We start from the raw sequence: 6,000 nt of genomic DNA on the forward strand, positions 1-6,000 counted from the left end.
TTCAATCAATCAAACATCGCGTAGCCCAGATGGCTTTGATGCATCACATATCACTACTGAGTCAGTTACTGTCGGAGTTTCGAACTTTTTCGCCGATGATAACGTAAATTAAGATATAGCAATATGTTGCATGGCGTGTGATCACATCATGATAATTATAGTCAATTAAAAACTGTATACACTATAAGGCAGGCCTACACAGCATACGGCGTCTTATAATGTGGCCCGCCAGCGTACCATGCGTAATAACATTTTTCGATTTATTACTTTTGAGCATAATAATTGGAAAATGGAGGTTGTAGTAAGACGTAAGAAGAATATCAAGGCCCATAGATAAGTAGGTATCATTTTGGACGTTTCGAATAACTCTTTATTCCTTTTAAACATAGTGAGTATTTTCAAACGTTTAAAATGCTACCTAAAAGTTTAAAATGCTAGAAAATCTCTTTATTTATTTTCAACATAGTAAGAATTTTTGTTTTTTAACATAGTGAGCATTTTCTTCGTTTACAATGCTACCTAGTTTTGTGTAGGCTTTGATATTTCTACAACGGTTTAATACTTCTATTTTAAACAAGTGCGAACTTGCTTTGTGCATTGCGCGATCCCACAACTGTTGCAATGATCGGCGGAAACAACAAAGTGCATTGTTTAGTCATTCGTATTACTACAATAGTTGAAAAGGACAGTAACCGTACAACAATTTCGTGATAGACCAATTCAACGGTCGGGCGGGCTGGTCTGGCGGGCTGGTCTGGCGGGCTGGTCTGGCGGGCTGGTCTGGCGGGCTGGTCTGGCGGGCTGGTCTGGCGGGCTGGTCTGGCGGGCTGGTCTGGCGGGCTGTTCAGGCCGCGAGTGTTAAGAAATTTTTGCCACGCCAGGCAAAATAGTCTGGTCTGAGGGCTAAAAACACTGAATGCGTGGTCACAAACACTAACAGGGTCGTTTTTAGAAAATCTATCAAGCGCAAACGCACAATGCATACTATGGCATTTTGCACAGTGTGACTCACACTGTACAAAGTGCAATTTCTGTTTAATTAGACTACAAATGCAAGCAATGTGAAAGTCTACTGAGATTATAATGCGTCGTATATCCCTTCAAATTAAAAGCTTTACAATTTTAAACCAAATAAATGATTTTTGTTAAACTTCACGCGAATAGACTTGATTGAACTGCATACTTGCACACGAGTTAGCTAGAGATCATTATATGCGCGTTACACTTTTTTATGTTTGGACATCGCTAATTACATGTTATTAGGTTCTTAACCCTACGCTAGTGCGTAAATGTGTTCCTAGCCTTTGTGGCTTTAATATTGTACAACAACAATATTAAAGCCACAAAGGTAAGGTGCAATTACCACATCACAGGTTTACACATGCAGTAAATGCCGTGTAATGCATTGCGCGTGTTTTCCCATTATTGCTGCCTATACACTGACAAAATCCCCAAGTAAACGATATTGTCATTTGTATAGCTTCGCGCCATTTAAAAAGATACTCCACTGAAAAGCAACACTTACAAATTGCGTAACGTCTTGCAACGTTCTTTCTTCCTGCTAAAGCAGCGTATAGTAAACAGCAAACAACTTGTATGATTTGATGTGGACAATTTTCAAAGACAGAATAACACGTCAGTGTCGTCAGTCAACTGACTTTTCGGGTACCGCGTTATTCAGAGCGCTTTCCGGTATAGTGACAATGCCATTATGGCTTTTTCCGGAGTTTCAAAAGTCCCCGACTCCCCGCTGGCCACAGTTTCGAAGAAACAATGCCGTCCAATTTTCAGAAAGGATGTGCAATTTGTTGCCGACTGCATACGGATCATATTTCCTATTCACTAATTCAGGGGGTCTTAAACTGGGGACCATTAATGTCTGATCAATTCTTGGTACGGAATTAAACAAAATAGAATATTTTTTTAAATTTGTTCAAATAAAAAAACACGTTTGAGTCTTCTCCTTAATGTATTTAGGCTTTATTCCAGTTTCACATTTGTTGGACCGAAAACAGCAGGTTTCTTAAGCCTTTTGTTTTTTGACATCAATTTACGGCGTTATATTGGTCCACACATACCAGAAAACTTTTTTAGAGGTCCTCGTTAAAAATAGTTGAAGAACCCCTTTGCAATTAAGGGTGCAAATGTACGCTAGTCTCTAATTAATTTTCTTTTTTAAACTGTAAACTGTGTGCCTCGAAATTCACAGTCTCACGCAAATCTTTTCGAAACTTTTAAATAGGTGCCGTCGTTAACGCACATCGCGACAAGTGTTAATCAAATTCTACTGGACCCATTTATATTAACGGGAATAGCTTTTGCCACTCACGTACGGCAAAAAACAGGAAATTTTATAATTTGCAGTCCCTCAATTTTTTAGTGGTAATTAGGGATGTTCGATAAAATCGGAGACAATACCCGACCGACGCCAAGTGGTTATATCGTTAATCGTCCGATACTAGGGTGGTATCGGTGCCGATCCAATACCAAATTAACATACAAATAACAGCCTGAATTTGCGATCTAAACAGCTATTTTTATCTTGAAACACAAATTTATCAAATAGTATTAGGTTAGCAACTAGAGATAACTAACATAATAACACGTCAGGAAAATTTTTGAAAGGTTAACCCGGAAAACATGATATCTATACGATTTAATTTCATCTTTTTTGAAATTTTGAGCACATTAATAAAGTCTTCTGATATATCGGGTTTCGGTAACGGAATAAAATGTCAAGTATTGCACATCCCTGTGGTAACCAAAGGCAAAAAAACCTGAACAACGGTTTAAATTAGGAGTCAAAACAGAAACCTCAAGAATTAAAACGGCAACCGCGTTTAAAAAGCCTTCAGCGCGCGGCCTTGACAGAACGGAGAATAAGGCCTAAAATAAAATGTCAAGTATCGGACATACCTAGTGATACGCAAAGTCAAATAAACAAACAATAAACAACGGTATTAATCATGATACAAAACAGCACCCTCAAGATTCCAAACGGCAGCCGCGTTTAAAAAGGCTTCTCAGCGCGTGCCCTTGACAGAGCGGAGAATTAGGCCTAAAATAAAGTGTCAGACATTTCTGGTGGTAACCAAAACCCATACACTGTACAGCAATATAAATTAGCTGAGTCAAAATTCTGTTCCTCATTCTGTTTCCTCATTCCTCATTCTGTCGATGATAGCAACCTCAAATTTCAAAACGACAACCGCGTTTAAAAAGGCCCCTCAGCGCGTGCCCTTGACAGAGCGGAGAATAAAGCCTAAAATAAAACAAGGCCAACACGAAACGATTTATAATCGCGACGGATGTAGTGCATTTCATATAAATAATTGAACGGATCTGTTCTCAATACGCTATAAACGCACTAGAACAAGCAAATGTCTACGGCGCTACACAAGATTTGATTGCGCATGGAAACGTAACTGTGCGTGCCATTTTTAAGGGGTAAAAAACAAAAATCTGGCTGCCTAAATCAACAATGTAAATCAGTAGAAAACACAAAAAGTCGAAAATATATGGGGAAAAGAGGGGTGCAAACAGGCCAACGAGCCCCATTTAACTATATTTAACCTTTTTTCCCTATTTAACTATTTTTGACGGGGTAAAAAATAAAAACCTGGCTGCCTAAAAACAATGTAAACCGGGTAGAAAATAAAAAAACATGACAAACGTACATTAAAAGGGGAAAGAAGAGACTAGCCGAAGGCTGAAAAGCAGCTATATTTGCCATTGTTAAAAAAAACTGACGAGGTATAAAATTAAAACCTGGCTACTTGAACCAACAATGCAAACCAGTTGACAAATACAAAAAACGCACGTTAAAAGGGGGCAAAATCCTAAAGTACAACTAGCCAGGACGAAAACAGAAAAAGGGGAGTCTTAGGATAATCAAATCGGCATTTGGCTAAGTTGAACAGTAATATAAAAATGGCCCAAAGTATTTGGCTCTCTAAAATGCTTCATCACCTCCTAATTTGGCGTCAAGACCTGCGCTTTTTGTAGGTTATTGCGAACAACAAGGTATGCCTCTAACCGCTCTAACGTGTAAGTAACTTTCATTGTTAAGCTGCAGAAACTGGAAGTCATGTCAGGAACTGTGCCGAGACGAGTTATTGGTGTTGTGATTGACAACGGACCGTTACCGCACACTCCCAAATGTCAACGTTGTTCGCGCTAAAAAAATGTAAGCAATCGCGCTGTGCTTCCATCAAAAATAATTTCATATTAAAAAAGTAGCGCCGGCTCGCAAATTCGGTCCGGCCGAGTGCCGATTGCCGATTGACACCCTTAATTGCTTTTTAGGCAGATTTTTTTAGAACTCATTTGTCCATACACGTGTGTAAATAAACACGCTGATTTGTCGTTAATGAACTTGTACAATGCATCGAAATAGTGAGGCAGGTTGATTATTGTTGAAATCAATTTGGTAGGACATAAATTCGCAGGCGACGTGTGGTATTTTGGGTGAGTGTTATTTCGTTTGGTCGATTTCTGATTAATAGACACTCGCCCGACTGGCGACAGCAAATTTTATTTCAAAGACAATCCTGTGGTATAATGTGTTTCGAAAGAAATTAATCTTTTTCACTTGTACAATGGCCAAAATGTTTTCAAATTCAATTCAATACCACCCACTAATCAAAGCGCACTCGTAAAACAAGTTTTTCACCGAACTAAAAATGGATTTAACCTCAGAACGCCAGAAATTGTGCATTTTTAGTAAAACGGTGCCTATTGTTTTTCAAACAACCAATCACGAACATTTCAATGCGTCGTTTTTTCACTGATGTTCCGTTATCGTTTTTGTCATAGATCTTTTTCACTCTGATAACGTTTCAGGGGTCACACAGTTTGACCTGTCCTCATTGTGTCGATGTTTATGGTCACTCTTTGTTATACAACAGCTGAGAATTGGCAATTAATTTCTTGCTTTGCGTGTCTGTATAGTCTGAGAGTCCTTTAAAATCTATTTTTGCAGTGTAGTCAGTGTTGTAAACAAGTCAGTCCAGGTCAAGTCTTTTTGAATCAATAACATTCAAGTCCCAGTGAAGTCATTATTAGAACAAGTCAATTCCAAATCAAGTCTTTGTCACAAAAAAAAACGTTACACTATAAAATTTATAAACTTGTCCGACTATCTAAAAAAACAACAAAAATGCAGCATATAGCAAGCAAACTATTTTACGGAAAACTGAGATGAATAACCCAATTTTATAAAACAAAAATGCTTAAAGAAAACGCTATATTTCAAAAGTCATTTGTTGACAAGACTTACAGTAAGTCAAGTTATGTGTTAAGTCATTTCGCCCAAGAGACCTTAGCCAAGTCGATTGAAAATAGTGACATCAGTGCATCTAGGTCAAGTCATTGCAACCCTGCAGCGAACTAATAAAAACTTCTTCGATTTATTTTGATACGAGTTTTGCTTCCGCCTCAGAAACTCTGGCTAACTTCAAACGTTAAAAGCGCTAACGACAGCCAAGAGTTGAATGGGACAGATACTAGTATCAGATCTATTCACTGCCAGATTGGCTTTGCCATGAGAACAAAAGGTTAACACACATTAAGACATGCAAAGCAACAATAGCGGAACCGAAATTATCTAGAATGCCATAGTGTTAGGACCAACGACATAATAAAGCCAATACAAAGTAAAATGTAGTTAGGATAATATATAAACCTGTCGAAAAAACTCCTTAATTTATCGGAACAAGATCCAAATAACATCTCAAATTGCAGGAAGAGCGTGTGGGACGATTGGGGGACACTGTTCCAAGGCATCCGCCGTTTTCAATCGCTGTTTGGACGCCCTGGTGTGAACGGCGCCGTTATGGTGTCGCAGTTTTCACACCCTACCGTTCGCCCCTGTTTTGGCTTAGGGGAGTTATTTTTTTTGGGGGGGGCGAATTTTATGAAAATCCAAACCTAAACGAACCAACACAATACACAACCAATATAATGCGAAACCGCAATAAGTTACAGGAAAAAATGCTTTAC

The sequence above is a fragment of the Ascidiella aspersa genome, chromosome 5, assembly GCF_963924565.1.
Source record: "Ascidiella aspersa chromosome 5, kaAscAspe10.2, whole genome shotgun sequence".
NCBI classification, from domain to species: Eukaryota; Metazoa; Chordata; class Ascidiacea; order Phlebobranchia; family Ascidiidae; genus Ascidiella; species Ascidiella aspersa.